Here is a 17,021-nt window from a genome sequence, read left to right as displayed (position 1 = left end):
TTAATGTGTCAGTTCAGTTTCCACAAACCTCAGTTTGGTTCATATTAGGTAATTCTGTGGCTTGGTTAACCTGCCATCTAAAATTTGTCATACAAATGAAAGAAGCTCTATGCTCATTACTCTGTGCTGGGCAAGAGTAAATGTGGAGTTGATAATGATGGACATAGAGCGGTGGAATGTAACTAAGTACATTTACCCAAATATTGTACCAAGTGCAAAGTCTAGGTACTTGTACTTTGCTTGAATATTTTCATTCTGTGCAACTTTATACTTAATATTGTACTTTCTACTCCACTACATTTGTCTGAGCTTCAGTTACTAGTTACTTTCAGATTACAGTTTTTTATACCCATCCTGGGGTGAATTTGAAAAAAAAAATTTCTTGATAAACTGAAGGACTAGCTGGTTCTTTATGGGGGTGATAACATGTTTCTACTTTAATTAACTATTAAGAAGCCCTCTTGGATTACCAGAACAAGACATTTGCTGATAATACTTCCATTCTTTTACAGTGAGATTAAGTGAGGTTTTGAATGAAGAACCTTTACTTGGTGTGGAGTATTTTCACAGTAGCTGACTGGAATACTTCTTCCACAACTGAGTATGCTGTGCTTTGTCAACTTCAGCTTCTTATGTATGTCTATTATGATTATCTGACTTGTTTGATATACACTGTTTAAGTACTGCACACCTATACATACTAACTCTTTAAAAGGTGACAGGGGGGATAGGTAGCAACGTAGCCCATTGATGGCCATGCTTCAGATACCTCACTCTCATACCCTGAGTGAAGTCCCCATTATTAAAAGCATGCTTGACCTTTCGCCAGGCACACAATTAAACAGGTCATAATAATGCTTCTGCCGTGATTAACAATTTTATCTGTGCCACTCACTCCGTCAGTATTAGAGGTTCAAGGGGTTTTATTGGTTCTGACCTCATTCCAAAATTCATTATAACTTTTAATTGGCAATTGCCTTGCAAACATTGGCAATATGCCCTTTTGTATTCTAATTTCTTTTCATTTTGACTCCAGCAGACACAGTACAACATGTTTAGTTTTTGCATTTATCACAACTCACTTACCAGCATGCCTGGCATACTTAGTTTACTTTTTTTTTACTAAGGCCAGACCAGTCAAACCTTAATAGCAATTCACATATGGTCTGTAGTAGCCTTTCTGTAATACTGTAAATCTCTGTAGTATTCAAACCATGAATCTGTTTTTTCAGTATTATATGTAAAACTGTTTACGAAATTGACCACAAATCATTGTCATGAGTCCCCCGTGACGTAAACATATATTGTGTCCTGTCCTCAATGAATTTTTATTTATTGAAGCCAGTATTTCTTCCTCATTTTGATAAACTACAAATGCCATGATGATATTAAAAATACCACATTTTCTAATGTAGCCCCACTCAACAACCAATCTTATAATATAACACTCAAAATTCCAGTCTATTTTCACTTTTCCAGGTATTAACCTTGGACTAATTCCCTAACTACAGGAATTGTTTTTGTGTAAAGAGTTTGAGCTTATAAGATCTTGCTTTGCTAACCATGTCTCTTGAATGCAGATGTTTCTATCCTCAAATTGCTCTTCAACCACAAAGCTCCCAGGGACAGAATTTAAGTAGTAGTAGCAGTTGCATGTTATGAATCTAAGATCTCAGACTGCATTTAATATATTTCTTCATTAGAGTAAGTGAAATTTCATGAAATGTCTTGTCGCACAGAATACATTTTTATAAGTGCCAAGATGATGCATTCCTTCCTAAGTATTACAAATTAAGGGGGTAATTATATTCTAATGACACTCTAATGGTATTTTAATTATTCTGTTTCATTTTGTTTCCGTTCATAGCATGAGATGTGTATTGTGGCATGTAAAGTGACACCTGCTGCAATATGCACTGGACTACAACTTTTGTTTCTGGTGAATAGAGTTCACACGTTCCTAACCCTTTGGAAACTCTTCCTCAGTGTCTCAATCTGAAAAGGTCAGCAAAGACAAAAAGGTCAGGGGAGATGGACCTGCCTCCACCCCACTGAGAACAACACTGATGATGATATCACAGCTGACTGACAAAATTTCTTTGTGGCTGGCAGGGTGGGGATGGAATGTGGGGGCAGGTGCTTCTCTGCATCAGCACATATACAACTGGTGTTTTGCATGCACGTGTGCCAGTGACAGTTACAGAGGACCCTTTGAAACATGACTCATTTTCCTGGATATGAGATTAGCCTGGTTGATTACACAAACCTGTCTTCTGAGTCACATTTCCTCTTTCAGCTAGCATCTACACTGTCAAGGGTTTGTCCACTTCCCTCTCAGAGACAGTGCACTGTGGCCTTTTTGCCACATGATGGCGCAAGTGCATCAGCTATGAGAGTCAAGACCACTACATAAGATGGAAAATGTGTGTGTGTGTGTGTGTGTGTGTGTGTGTGTGTGTGTGTGTGTGTGTGTGTGTGTGTGTGTGTGTGTGTGTGTGTGTGTGTGTGAAGTGTAGGTGGGGGTTGTTGTTGTGATTCAGCTCCTCACCACCGGAGAGAGACCTCTCAGAGGCACGCTGGATATGTTTCAAAGATGGGTGGAGAAGCAACAACAAGTGAAAATCCTTTGGGTATTATGAATTTGATTTAGTGGCTTAAGTAAGACTGAAAATGGGGGATATAGAAGCATCCAGAGCCTATACAGCAGTCCACAGAGAGTGGTACAGTATATTACATGTTCCTGAGAAACCTGAAAGCCTGTTTACTGTTTTACAGCACCCATCCGCACAGACACACAGCTTATCTTTCCTTTCCTTTTGCCTGGAAACATATTGACCCAGACAGTGGCCAATTTATGTGGATTAAATGGATGTTATCTATACTAAATGGGAGCTTCTGCACTAATATTCTTCTCATATTGTGGAAAAAGAATACTGACTGAAAATATGTCTTTGGTGAGTCAGTTTGAAATTAATGAACGTTTCTCCTTTATAAAGTTGACAAGCTGATATCATGCAATCTGAACCATGACTCTGAATCACTGAATAAGCAGGTCTCCACAGGAAGACTGCTGAGTGTGATTATGTCCGGCCTTTACAGCAGTGGTTTATAGCTTAGAAACTAATGACTTGTTCAGAAGCCCTGTTCACCCAGATATTCTATTTACAAACAGAAATGGATGAGCTTTGCACCCGAATTATGTAATTTATTATAGTATATAAATAGTCAACTTCTCAAAAAGCTGCATAGGCAGAGTTGTGAATTGCATTTTGTAAAAAGACAAGAAGACTGGTGTTCATTCTCATCTCATCCCAAATTATACTTTACTTATGCTGGGAACGTCAACTTTAGCCTATATCACCTTTCCATTTACTCCTACAAATTGCCAGTGAAACCAAATGTATGCTAATTGATATCCATTATTGTTCTGCTATATCTTTTTTTTTTATATATATATATATCTGTATGTTGTCATTATGTGATTGTTCTCACAGCAACTATCTAATAAAGATATTTGGTTTTACTTACCCTAGGTACTGTGGTTCTGAGATTTGACATTTTAAAAATAACCTGCTCTCTTCTGAACAAGAAATAGTCATTATGAAAACACTCTTTCAGTCTCTCCGTTTTACCTTAGACACCTCTTTTTGTCACTTAGATGTCCAGACTGATAAATATAAAATGTTTACATCATCATTTCACAACTAGTGTGAAGGTTAAGCAGAGTGTCAGCCTTCAGGGAGAGTCGTACCCTCCATCGACCCGGTGGCACCAGGTCTGTCAGTCTATGAACCCGACTGCAGTACAACAACAAGACGCTGGTGTGCGGACTGCAGCTTTCACTCCACGCTGCTCAGGGTCTGCATCAGCCAGAGAAACAGACACAAACAGGAAATCACAACACTTTGCCTTCAAAATAAATTACCAAATGATTAACCGCTAAACAGAAAGTAGGTAATTATGTGTCTATTTAAAACGAGTCCCCCATTAAAATGTCTAAATCATACGTAAGGATGTACACAAGACATGCATTAGAGGAAAATAAAAATATATATATAATTAACTGAAGTAGAAAATAGGCAAAAATCATTGACCAAAAAAAGTAAATTCTGATACAATTTCAGCGCAGTAAAAGTAGCCCAAAGTTTTACGCAGGGAATAAAATAGTTATTTGGGCATAGGTAGAGAGAGGGTGTGCTGTAGGTGAGTATTTTGAAGGGAAAACAACTTGTTGACTTGACACCAAACACAAAACGGGGAATTCAAGTTATTTTCCATTAGGATGAAGTAGTCAAATATACCTCCCTAAACACAACTAAACAAAGCCCAACAAAGAATCCTACAGCCTATTAATTTGAAAAGTTGTGACCGGATATTAAATTTCCCCCCTCTCTAGTCTGAGTTGACACCGGCCACCCAACACAGAGCAGCCTCGACTGCTGTATTCAGAGATCCCCAGCTCTCTCCTAGTTCCTGTTTCCGCCGCAGCCTTTTCTACAAAAAAAAATATATATATATATATTTCTGGAGCAGCAAATCTCGGCTGCCGCAGCGTCAGACCCAGCCTCCGCAGCCCCGGTCGGATGCCGCTGGAAGCCCTTGTATCATGTCAAGGTATGTGAATGATAACCCCGCTGCATGGCGGATATGTTAGGGGCTACGGAGGCAGCCCATAGATTCTTTCCCCTCGCTACATCCCGGCCTGTTGACTTCGTCGCTGCTGAGATCACGGCGACCAAATAGCGGTCACGCTAAGTAGGAATTTCTGGTCCCGTTATATCAGCGCCTTTACTCGGATATTTTCGCTCTGCTCCACAGAGGGATGTTCCCCATGATGATTACACACGTTACATTTAACCGCCGTTCCCCTTTGTTGCTTATACGCGCTGGGAAGAAGAAGCAAGTGGGTTATGTTCAAAACAATTCACAGGGCATTCGCGTAGCGACTGGCAGTAGTTAGCCTGAAACCTCTTTTAAGACCGCAACATTACCTGGGCTGAGCAGTGTGAATGAACGGGTATTAACGTGGTTTAATTTGGCAGCCTTATTAACGGCTAAAGGCATCAACACAGCTAGAAGCATGTAGCCTATATAAGCTAGCTGTGTGTCTGTGTGCGTTTTTGAAGATTTGTTTACGGTTTGTCGGGGGCATAGACGCGTTCCCACCGTTAAATGAGAGTGAAATGCATTTGACCTCCACCCTCGCGCACACATCATGGAAATACAGACACATGACATGGTGTGGGTGTTTGACACTTCGAAGTGTGTATCCTTCAGTATTTTTATATCGTCATTGTCGTTTTATGTGTGGCGAGCAGACAAAGCAGCTGCTGCCTGTGTTTCAGACTCAATGCACTGCTGTTAGTTTCAGGAATTGCTTTGTATAAATCACCCGGGCGTGCGTTTGTTTTCAGTATCTGGAGGTGTGGTTAATGTGTAATAAGGCTCTCTGATATGTGATTATGAAATGAACACGCTCAGCTCAGCCCGTGCTTCATCCCATCAGGACAGTCAGAAACGGCAGCCAGCAGGGTGATTTCTGCTTTCTGTCCCCTCCTCGCACGCAAACACTTTACAAAGATGACGATAATATAGTTGGCAGCACCTACATGCACAGACACTGTTTGTGGTTCTGTGTTCACTGTAGCTCGACTGATCGAATCTGGCTTAAGTGCTGGTGAGGATAGAGGTTCAATTCCCAGCAGAGGCACCCATTGGATGATGTATGCTTTCATAGTGAAGTAAAAGTGCCATCAAATGGCTTGTGATAAATGTCTCGCTATATGAATGTTTGTAATGTTGTCATGATCTCAGAACTGCAGCTGAAGTCAAAGCATGTCAAGGAACAGTATACTGTAAGGCTCTTTTTAATAGTACTGTAAATGACAGATTAAATGGAAAATAACTAATATTTTATTGCTTTTGCATTAAATCGATTTACGAAATGTATGATGTGTGGCTTTTTTTCACCTTAGCTGTAGTATTTCATTTTACTTAATGTCTGCAGCGGATATTACAAGGCATATTTCAACTCTGGGAAGCACACTGTGATTTTTCTTCCATTGACAGCATATTGTCTGACAATAAATTATTACCTCATAGTGTTTTATAGTGCCACAATTATCCCCAAACTTCAATCCATTTGCAGCCAATATCCTTTGTGTTCTCATTTGAATTGTAGTTGCTGACGAGGGAGAAACTCAACACCTATGGACAACTAATGCATCATTAATGTTATCTAATAAAGTCAGCCTTGGGAACTGGAAGCAGATTGATTGAGTTAGTAGCCCTAACCCATCCATGAATAAGTAAACAGCCATATATATTGCAGTGACAGCAGTCTATGCCATGGCAGGGGAACCCTGTCTTGGATTCCAGTGCCGAGGAATGTGCTGCTTCAGGTTTGTCAGGGGCCAATTATTTTACATAAAGCAAAGTGACTCACGCTTTGGCAACAAATTACTGTGATCTGGGCATTGTCATTTTTTTTATTTTTAAATGAATAGGCATAGCCATGGGTGGACCCATTTATATCAGCCAAGTGCAAATAATTACATTAGAATAGTTCATTCCAGGCTGTGTAATTTTTGATGAAGCACTTAAATGAAATAGTAGTGATAACACTCAAGCTAACCCTTGAAATTTACTTGGCAGGTTTGACATTTTTTTGCAGAATGCCTCCCAGATTGTGTTTTTTCTGCTTGTTGAGTTGATTGCATTGGACAGATGTTGCATTTGCTACCATGTAGCTGCTACAACACATGATACTGCATCTATAATACAGGAGAATTTGCTTTCTAGAGTAGTATCCCTCTCCTCACTTCAGCTGGTCTATTATATCTCTTTCTCATTCCTTCCTTTCCCTCCCTCTGTCTCTGCCCTTTGTGCTTCCACCTTCCATGTCTCATGCCACTGTCTGTCTTCATTTTTGACTAATGAGTTCATTAAACATATTAGTGTTGCTCTGCCAGAGAGGTTAGATGCAGTGCAGTGAGCAAAAATGGGTGGTGACTCATTTCATCGTTTTATCTGTATTTAACACTGCACATTTGTCACGTGGCAAGCTCCATTTCTCTGTTTGGTTTAGTGCAGCAAGCCACTGCCAAGTGGAGTTTTATTTAAAACAGCAGTTGAATTTGTTTTTCCTTGCAATTCTGTCTGCAATACCAGCCAGTCACCTGCACAGCAAGTGCCTCTGTTTGCATGAAAAGCCATTCTAATTTCAAGCATCACAGTGTTTTTGGCGCACTGTATAGTGTGTGTATAATGCTTGATATTGGCTTCAGTGTGTTGTTCATACATCCCCTTTGCACACTGTTGTCCCAGATATATCCCTTTTTTTCCCTGGAAATGTCAGATAGATGAGAAGAGAAGCCTGAATAGTGCTATGGAGGAAAGAAACAACACATTTTGAAGACATGTTCCCAGTTTGGGGGCCTCATGCTACAAACACAAAGAATATTGAAGTGAAGAGGCTATGCAAGACACGGCAATGTTTGTAGCGAGCTGCTGTAACAATGCTACCAAAAGTGGAAGGCTCATCTGGAAGCATTGTTTTGTTGGTATTGTTAATCTCTGTGCAGGGTATTTTTGCTCTCCAGTTCTTGACAATGTACTGTAAATAGAGCAAGAGAATAAAAAGAAGCTTTTGCCTTTGTTGTTCCTACTTTGTGGAAGGGAAAGACTTATATTATTATATATGGATACATGGACGCACACCCAATTCTAAGTTATATTATCAGAGACTTGGTCTGTCATGACAAGAAAGATAAAGAATAGCTCATTCATGCATACCGGTTCAGTTAGCAATCACTGCATGTCCAGTATTGGCATTTTTCATGTGGGACTGGTGTTTAATGTCTGTTTTCTTTCTCCTCTACCCTCTAGGATTTTGAAGTCACCAGTAAAGACATGAGAAAATACAGATGATGATGGTTTTTTGGAGGATCTTAGTGTCGTGTGCATTAGAGTGTGGAGCTGTAGAGCTAACCATGCCATGTACAGGAACATACCTGTAGTCTCTAGTTTCTTGTAAGCTTGTTGAATGCAGCCTTTCTAAAGGACAAAATCTGTAAGAAAAAAGCCTTTAGGCCATCACTCTTCTCCTGCTCTCATCCTACCAGAGGGCCATTATTATCTGTATTGTAAGACAGAGTGTCTGTCTAGTGATCGTATGAGCCAATCACAGGGCGAGTGGGGGGCAGGTTTCCATGGAGAAAAGCGGGCTGGACCGTGAGGCTGCTGATGCTCAGGTTGAGCAGCCTAGCCTGATCCAAGCTGATAGCATTTTCCGGCAGCAGAAAAAGAAAAGGCCCCAGCAGGCCTGCCCTGCCGTCTGCTTGTCGAAATGTCTCGGTGCTTGTCTACCTGTCTTACTCAGCTGAATGTCTAAAGACAGGGTGGAAGAAGGGGAGTTCTGAATAGGAATTCAGTCAGAAAGGCACAATAGGAGCTTGGCCCGATAGCCATGTGCAATCAGATTGGATTTGTGTAGGGACTGGATCTAGATCACATAATGCCTTAGCCACAACTGTCTTGGGTGTGTTTGGAGGATGTGTGGATATGTGTTGGATCTGGTTTGAGGGCTAAACTAGTCAGAGATCCTGACCTGGGCTCTCCCTCAAAGAGTGTTCTGCCCCAGCTCTGTTTGGTCCTGCAGGGAGGCTGCCAGCCTGCAGTGCACTCACATCAGAAAGGATGTGTATTTGTGTGTGTGTGTGCGCGGATTCACTTATGTGTGCTTGCTTTTGCTATATCTCGGGGAGTTATTGCTGCTGCAGCCTGAGCTGGGAAGTGGGTCTTAAGACATTTCTTCTCAGCTCATTGGAGCCGTCCAGAAATGGGCATGTACCCATCTACTTAAATTCTCTACTTCCCCTTTTTTCCCCTCCTTTTCATTAGGAAGCTCTTTACAGCCCCTTGTTGTACAGCCTCCGGCTTGTCTTTGCATTCATTTGTGCCTATGTATGTGTGTGTGTGTGTGTGTGTGTGTGTGTATATATATATATATACAGTATCTAAAAGTCTGTGTATTTATTCTATTTTTTTAGCATTTCACCAAGATACGGTGAATGCTTAGCACCAGGACAAGAGGAATACATTAAAGTTTGTGGCGCCTCCTCTGCATGAGGAACTGAATTCACATGAGTATGACACATAGAGAATTTTTAGCTCATCAGAAGTTGCTGAGGGACTCACTGTGAGACACAACCAGCCCCCCTCTCCCTGCCAAGCACCCACCTACCCACAAAATCCCCTGATGCTCTGTGCCTATGGCCCATCAAACAGCCTTGTCAGCTCCTCTGAGTCCACAGCTCAGGCCAGGATCACAGCAGGCATGGAGGGCTGGAGGGATTCAGGGAGGCTGCATAAAAATTCCTAGCCGCCTGATAAGATACTGCACTGTCTGGGTCTTATGCACCCCACAGCGTCGAACTTAACAGGGTCTAAAAACAGGGTCAAAACCTGCTTCAGTCTTTAAAAGGCTCCTTCTAGCATGGGAGCCTCTTGAAAGCACAATCCCACACTAGTGGCATCTATGGATGGATGGGACAGAGATTTGGAGTGTAGAAGAGGCAGATGGATACAGAGGGGGACTTAGGAGAGTAGTGAGGGGTAGTAAGTGGGACAGCTGCGCAGCTTGAGGCAGTCAGATCACCCACCTCACTCCCACCCCTCTACCCCCCACTCTCCCCACCCCAAAATATAAAGGACAGCGCCAGAGAGCCAGATGCTGGCCATTAGGATCATAGTGACAATGGCCCAAATTCATTCTGCAGCCAGAACACAGAATGCACAAGCCCACAAAGGAATAGAAAAGAACAAGACTATGAGCTCATCTGACAGAATGGGTGCATTTCCCACACTTGGGTAGAAAGGTTGTGTGACAGGCCTGCCTCTGCACGGGGGTTTGTGGATATTATTCTGTTTTTCAACAGGAAGCTAAAACTCCCAGCAGCCACTCCAACTCTACCCACACACACGAGAACTATTGAATGGGCTCCATTTAGCCAGTGGTATCTGATCCAGTACTGGACAGTATTGGGTGGCCTGTGTGTGACCTCCACACAGGTCCAGAAAGGGTTCAACCCTAAGCCCGTGCAAAGTGGGACCTGGACTATGATGAAAGGCCTGCATTATCTTTCTCACAAGTTGAGGTCTGTTAATGTCACCAGTCCTGCTTCCTGGAGGGTTTGTTTGCAATGGTGGGGAGAGTGTTTGTGGATCTTTGCTGTTACACTATTGATCCTCAAGGGGTAAATGCATCTCTGTGACCTCCATTGAGAGGTCAGAATGTAGGGTCAGCTACACTGTGTAGTCCTCGCAGCTGGAAGGGATTCAGTGTTTTGCTTAGCACTAAGCCCCCCCCCCAATGCCTGTGCTGGGTTCACAGGAGGTGCTGCAGTTAATGTACATGTGTCCATCTCCATATGTGTCGAAGGGTTCATTGTAAGTGTGTGAGGCATGTGCGGTGTGTGTGTTACAGATGGTTGGCAGTGTAGGGCGGTGGCTGAGAGGATTGTGTAGGATTGTAGAGGCGCTCTGGAAGACAGCAGGGGTAGCAATCAGACTGCAGTCGCACTGTGAATATACTGCAAAATCTGCACTTACGCACTGCAGACACAAACATCCACCAGAACATTAAGATAAAGATTCCTGATTGTCAAGTCATATTTATATAGCCCAATATCACAAATCGCAAGTTTTCCTCAAGGTGCCTTACAACATGCTTTACAGCATATGACACTGTCTTTCCTTAAACCCTTGATATGTACGAAGACATTTCAAAACATGTATGAAAAATATGGATCCAGGAGGACGTTATGCAACTTCCAGGTGCTGCATACAGATAGGACCCGAGCCACATTACCTGCTATCCACCACTGAGGCCTGGAAAGAGGACAGACTACACAATCATACAAAGCTCAAGCACATTCACACAGACAGGAGAAAGGAACAGACACACAAAGGGAGAGAGAAAATGATAATATTACAGGGAGAGACAGAGATAGGAGGGGAGAGGCTGCGTCTCCTGGAAGATGAAGATCCAGATCCAAAACATCTGAAATGAGGCACCGGCAGCCAGCGGAGTGAGAGGGGCCCAAGGATGGTCCAGCACAGAGAAGCCTGAGTGAAATGATGGGATAAGGACTAGAGACTAGGTAGAGAGAGAGAGGCACAAAGCTTGGGTGCTCATTTGCTTGTGGGACAACAACAAACAGAAGGAATAGGAATGCATAGGAAAAGTCCTGCAGCCTACTGACTTCTTTTTCCCTCTGGGAACAGATAGGAGCCATGTATTGTGAGAGCGGAGAGCACAGCAGGGAATATAAGGTTTAAGAAGATCAGACAGGTGTCGAGGCCCCTGCACATTTAGACCTTTATTTTAAGATTTCAGAAGTACCAACAAGTTGTAAACAACTTTTGCGAAATCTTTGATTCAGTTCTTTTAAGAGTTGTTAATAATATTCCCTTTATGGGAATTTAAAATAGTTAAAAATGGTTAGATTAGGAATTAATGGTAGTGGTACTGATATGCTTATTATCTTTACCCTGTACATATTGGTCTATAAACGCTGAATAAAACAGCTTCTTCCATCGAGCTTGTCAGGCCTTTTCTCTAGGGGTTGTTGAAAAGCACTCTGGGAAATATAGGAAATCACTAACTGAAGTCACATTAGAAGTGGAAGGCTGAAAGAAAGTGGGTACAACAAAATTGTAATTATAAGAATCACAGAATAACTCCTGGAATGCATTGTTCATCACATATTGATGGTTTTCAACAATCTAAGAGTATTTGAGGGTCGATTGTTCTTTTTAGTTCTTTTCTTGCAGCTCTCCTTTAGGACTGATGCAGATTTTATTGAGGGTGTCAGCAAATTATCAGGGTGGTATTTTATAAAGAATTAGTAAAGAACTAGAATTTTGACAGGAAAACTGTGGATGGTATGTTTATTTGTAATCGTATGTGACTGAATTCAATCCCTAAACCTAACATTTTAGGCTTTGTGCTAATGATTCAAATCAGTTTCATCATGATGTGGTAAATAAGTTTTTGTATACTACCATTGGCTTTGTGTTGGCTACGCCTGGTCATTAAATTATACAGCAGTACTCGGATGTGGACGATTCTGGTGTTACCCATTTTGTTCACTGAGTGCACGCCCCTGAAAATAGGCAGACCTATCTGCATATTCATTGTATAAACAAAGGGATGACAAAAATGCTAAAGAGTAGATTACTGCAGTGATATAACATTAGTTCTTACCTGTAATGCAATATGCGTACCCTAAGACAGAACAGAGTACCACAGAGCTGGATCTGCAAAATTTGGACAAAACATCACATCAGCATTATTTTGACATAAATTTCAGTTGCAGTGCATTTGAAGAATATGTTAGGTTATTTTAGCTTAATAAATGTGACTTGAAACATTTCCAGGAGCTTCCCCATTGGATGATTGTGGGAATATCTCCCATCGGACCTTTCAGTGATGTCTAATCTGTTGTTGCTTAATGATATTTCTGGGCATTAAGGAGTTCTGTGTGCCAGAAAAGTCTCATTCCCAATGTTTCAGTTATCGATTGAGTTATAAAATAAATTTATAATGCTCATGTTGCAGGCTTTGCATTATAGATATTGCATTCTTTTATACTGCAATATCAATAAGAATTTTCAGCCCATTTATAGTGAAGCACTGTACTACACAGCGACTGCAGACAATGCCTGTGTATGTAGGTTGCAGGGGCAGTTCATATAAGTAATGTGCATGTCTTGTGAAAAGTAACGCATTACTCTCAAGACAGCACAGACCTCATTGGCTGCCAGGGGTTTTCCATATGAAAGGGGCAAATTGATTTTTCAGTTCCACATCACTTCTTAAATAAATAATTGCAGAGGTAAAAAAGGCTGTGCACTCTTGTTTTAACAGTAACCATAATGTTGAGGGTAAATTGAGCTGTACAATTGCCAGAAAGCTGTGTGCAAGTTTGACTCATTATCTTTGTTACATTTCTCTCCTGGCCTCTGCCATCTTCCTTGTCACGCCTGCTGCTTCACAAATAATGTCTAAGAAACAGACTTCTTCCTGCGTTATTTGCTTTTGAGTGCAGTGTGAAAGTCTGCAATACCAGAGTGTAGTGTCCAGAGTATGGTGACATTGAAGAGCACATCGAATTTATGAAAAGTTAAACATGTTTCAGCAAAAGGCACCTGATAGTTAAATAGCCAGCAAGCCAAACCCAGACCGTGCTTGTCTTTTCCCTATTGTCTTCTGTCTTGTGTCTTCAGGTGCAAAACCTTGACTAACAGTTGAACTGGTATGGAGGATCTTGTGGAGGAGGATGTGGGCTGGAGCATAATCAATATGGGCCAACAATGCATCTCTCTTGCTCTTGTTTTTGTATAACGGGCTCACAAAGCGACTGGCCCACCAGGATTTCTTCAGGTGCTCCCGATGGCCAGTCTGACTTTGGGTGGGGGTCTGAATGATCTTTTGTTATGAAAAATGAATCAATAGTTTGTTTTGTTGTTACCCAAGGGCCAACAGATAGCACAATCAAGACGGGGGGCATATTAGCAAGTCGCACTGGTGCTCTTAGGAAATTTAGTAGCGCTGTCTACAAAAGTGGTCTCAAAATGTGACTAAATAGTCACAGTCTGGAGCCCTGAGTGGAGGGTTAAGTGTTCTCTGATCTCTCTGAAGGATCAGTCAGGCATAGTGTATCTATAGTTTAGCTGGCTGCATGTAGGGAGGACTGAGATTTTAGCAGCGTGAGCCTGAGCCTCGAAAATTTGTGAGTTTGAGGGACAGGATGATAGTGTGGTCTTTTATCATTTTAGAATTTGGGAAGTACAGTTGCTGCTTCTGTTTGATGCTTCTTGAGGCTTCATGAATCCCAGACAGGGGAACACATCAAAACACCCTGTAATACTTAATGTTTCTTTTCCCCCTCCCCTCCTGTTTGTCTTTGTACCTATTCTGATCCCTCCTTTCTGTTTCTTCATTTCTGATTTGTTTCCAAAAAAACATTGCAACTCTTCACATCTAGGTCTGCTTTGGCAGGCTAGGATTGGGGTTCGATAGCATTTTATCATATGTGAATCCTTTCATATCCTTTATCTCATTAAGTGTAGCTTTCATCCTTCAACTAACCGACTACAACTGAAAGACTTAGTTTAAATCTGTGATTGCCTGTTATCGGGCAGGAATCCAGAAATACTGTTTTAGTGGTTAATAATTATTATTAATTATAAGCATTTACATTAATTAAGCTAGCCTAATTCATTTTCTCAACCTGTAGCTACAACCTTGAAAAGGTGTTGAACCGTTTTGAAATGTTGGCTTTTAATTGATATTGATTGTTCTGAACGTTAGTAACACAATGACATTTACGTCCGATTTTTCCCAAACTGCTTGATTGAAATTTATTTCAGAACTGTGAGGTAATGAGGTAGGGATGGACAATTATTTGAAAAATAATTGAAACCAAAATTCAGAACCTCTAACTGACATAATTTCCCCATGTCGGTTATTCCGGTTATTCAATCCTGTTAATATTGTGTGTGTTTATGTACTTTCCCTTGAAACATCCTACCACGTGTGTAGTCACATGACTCCGCCCTGTCCAATCCTGTTCAACCTTCAGACCGGAGTCTGAAGCACAGGGAGTTGTTAACTAGCTCTAATTGCCTTCACTTTCCAGCAGTTGTGGAAACAGACAGAATTTTAATAACGGACACACTGCGACCCACACTGGACATTTACTTCCAGACTGACAACTTATTACTGGCTCGCTTTCAGCGTCACTGAAATTAATAATTGAGTGAAATTGTATTAGCAGCGGCCATTATTCAGCAGCGGGGATGCGCTGAATATAGAGGAACCATGTCTCTATAATGTGTGCGTCAACATTACCTTATTAATTAACATTTAAAGGATTGGTGAAATCTGCGAGTAAATAAACCCAGCTTTAATGGTTGAGAATATTTACAGTACAAACCTTATCAGTGAAATATGAGCGCAAAATAACAACATTCAAAAACAAAATAATCGTAATCGAATTGAAATGTTCAATTAATCGTTATTTTGATTTTAGGTGAATATATATAATGAGGTCAAAATATTGATTTGATATGCATAAAAAGTTGGGACCCTGTGTTTAACATGCCACGCTCTGACAGGTTATTTCTCTAGAGAAGAGAGACTCAGTTGAACTGCAAAAACAAAGTTCCCTTGCGGTCGTAGAGTGATATTAAAGAGTATTGTATCTTCACCCCACCCTAATCAGCACTTTTCTATTAAGCTTCCCTCTGCCAGTGCAAGCTTGTTGACGCCACCTCCAGTCCTCCTCCAGCATTTGTGAGAATGGCAGCACTGGCATTCACCTATGGCAAAGCACACAGCAAACCAGCATGAGACCATTTGCATCTGACATGCCTGTCATGTAGCCCCAGGGGTGTAGCATCACATGGTGTCAACCCTCCCCCTCTTCTGTTTTCATGTTGGCATCGTACCACCCTCCACCGCAACCCCACCGCAACATTGCCAGTGCTATCAATGCGGAGGGGACTTTAAAGGGCCCGCTTGGCAGACCCATTCCTCAGTTTTAGCTGTGGTCTGGGAGAGCAATAACAACATGCCAGTCACATATAAGAGCCCCTAATAGGACTCAATGAGATGACACAGCAGCCCAAGGCCTATTATGCTGTAGATGTGGGACGGACGGGGAGAGGAGGAGGAGAGCAAGAGCAAGTGACTGACCACATACCAAAAAATTATGAAACATTCCTCATGGAAACAGCAGGAAAGAGGACTAGGTGGACAGGGTGGAGGTATTCTGAACCATCGGGATGTATACACTCTGTCTTTTGGTAACCCAGAGCTATTTTTTGACGAGGATTGAGGAGACACTCGTGTGATCTCAGCCATACTATCAGGTTTTCAAATATCTATCCATAAAATAGCTGTGTGACAAGCCGCTCCAGAAACAGAAAACATCCTCCCCTAGTCTGGTTTTTACTTTTCTTTGATCTTGTGACAACAGCAAGGAATTGAAGTTGGCACATCAACTCAGTGAGGAGCTTTAAACACCCAGCGAGGGCTTTGCCTCCTCACTTTGATTTGTGGAGTAAATGAAGGATTATTATAGATGAAATCCAGTGTTATGGTTGTCCTCCAACTCTTGATGTTTAAACAAAAGCTAAAACAGTACAACCACCTGAACTGCTGTGCTGTCACATTAGAGGGTGAATGAGGCAAGCCGCAACCCTGTATGATATACTCAGTCATTCCACACGCACAGCAGAGAGCACGTTCTTGAGAGTCATAATGGTACCCTGTAGTTGTTGCAGAATAACATACCCTGAGTTAATTACATGTTCGCCATTGAAGTACTTGTCCCAGTGAGTGGTGAAGTCTGTATAGAAGGTCAGGCCTGGCGAAGGTCAAGCTGGGAGGGTCAAACTTCATCTGTAAGTTTACCCTTCTATGTAAAAGCTGATCACTAAGTTGAAATGAAAAAAACGAAAGGTCTTCCGCACTCTTTTTCTCTTTTCATAGCAGCATCATTGGCCTCACTCGGTCTTTGCTCTCCTCTGGCAATCGGCGCCCTAATTGACGTACTTTTGAGCCATGTTTATCACCGTAGCAACGTTGCTCTTCAGATAATCATTGTCTTGTGGATTAGCATAACAACAGAGGAGAAGCTTTACTTTAATTCCACTAACACTGGACCAAGCTCCTTTGTGCCGGCTCGCCTGCCGGGCTTGTCTTAACAGTGATTAGAAGCATGGGCTGCTAGCACCCACTAGGCCCCCACATTGCACTCATACTTGAGTGAACCCTCTTCGTGCCCTTGGATGGCACATCCAGAAAATCTCAATTTTAACCTCACCATTGTGTCATGAATGTTAAAGTGGTGCTATTATGCTTTTTGGCTTTTTCCCTCTCCTTTTATTGAGTTATATATCTTTTTTGTGCATGTAACAGGTTTGCAAAGTGAAAAAGCCCAAAGTCCAGC

The 17,021-nt window shown here is 41.7% G+C and overlaps 1 protein-coding gene across 4 annotated transcripts in view; it reads left to right on the top strand.

The window, feature by feature from the left end:
• The first annotated feature begins 4,411 nt into the window (after window positions 1-4,411).
• Window positions 4,412-17,021, top strand: part of fut8b (fucosyltransferase 8b (alpha (1,6) fucosyltransferase)) — a 120,107-nt gene continuing 107,497 nt past the window's right edge. For all 4 annotated transcript variants that reach the window (XM_046060457.1, XM_046060453.1, XM_046060456.1 and 1 more), the window contains exon 1: window positions 4,412-4,614. The gene's annotated coding sequence lies outside the window, so the exon portion shown is untranslated. The remainder of the gene's footprint in view (window positions 4,615-17,021) is intronic.

The sequence above is a fragment of the Micropterus dolomieu genome, linkage group LG10, assembly GCF_021292245.1.
Source record: "Micropterus dolomieu isolate WLL.071019.BEF.003 ecotype Adirondacks linkage group LG10, ASM2129224v1, whole genome shotgun sequence".
NCBI classification, from domain to species: Eukaryota; Metazoa; Chordata; class Actinopteri; order Centrarchiformes; family Centrarchidae; genus Micropterus; species Micropterus dolomieu.
This window is presented reverse-complemented; position numbering and strand designations above follow the sequence as displayed.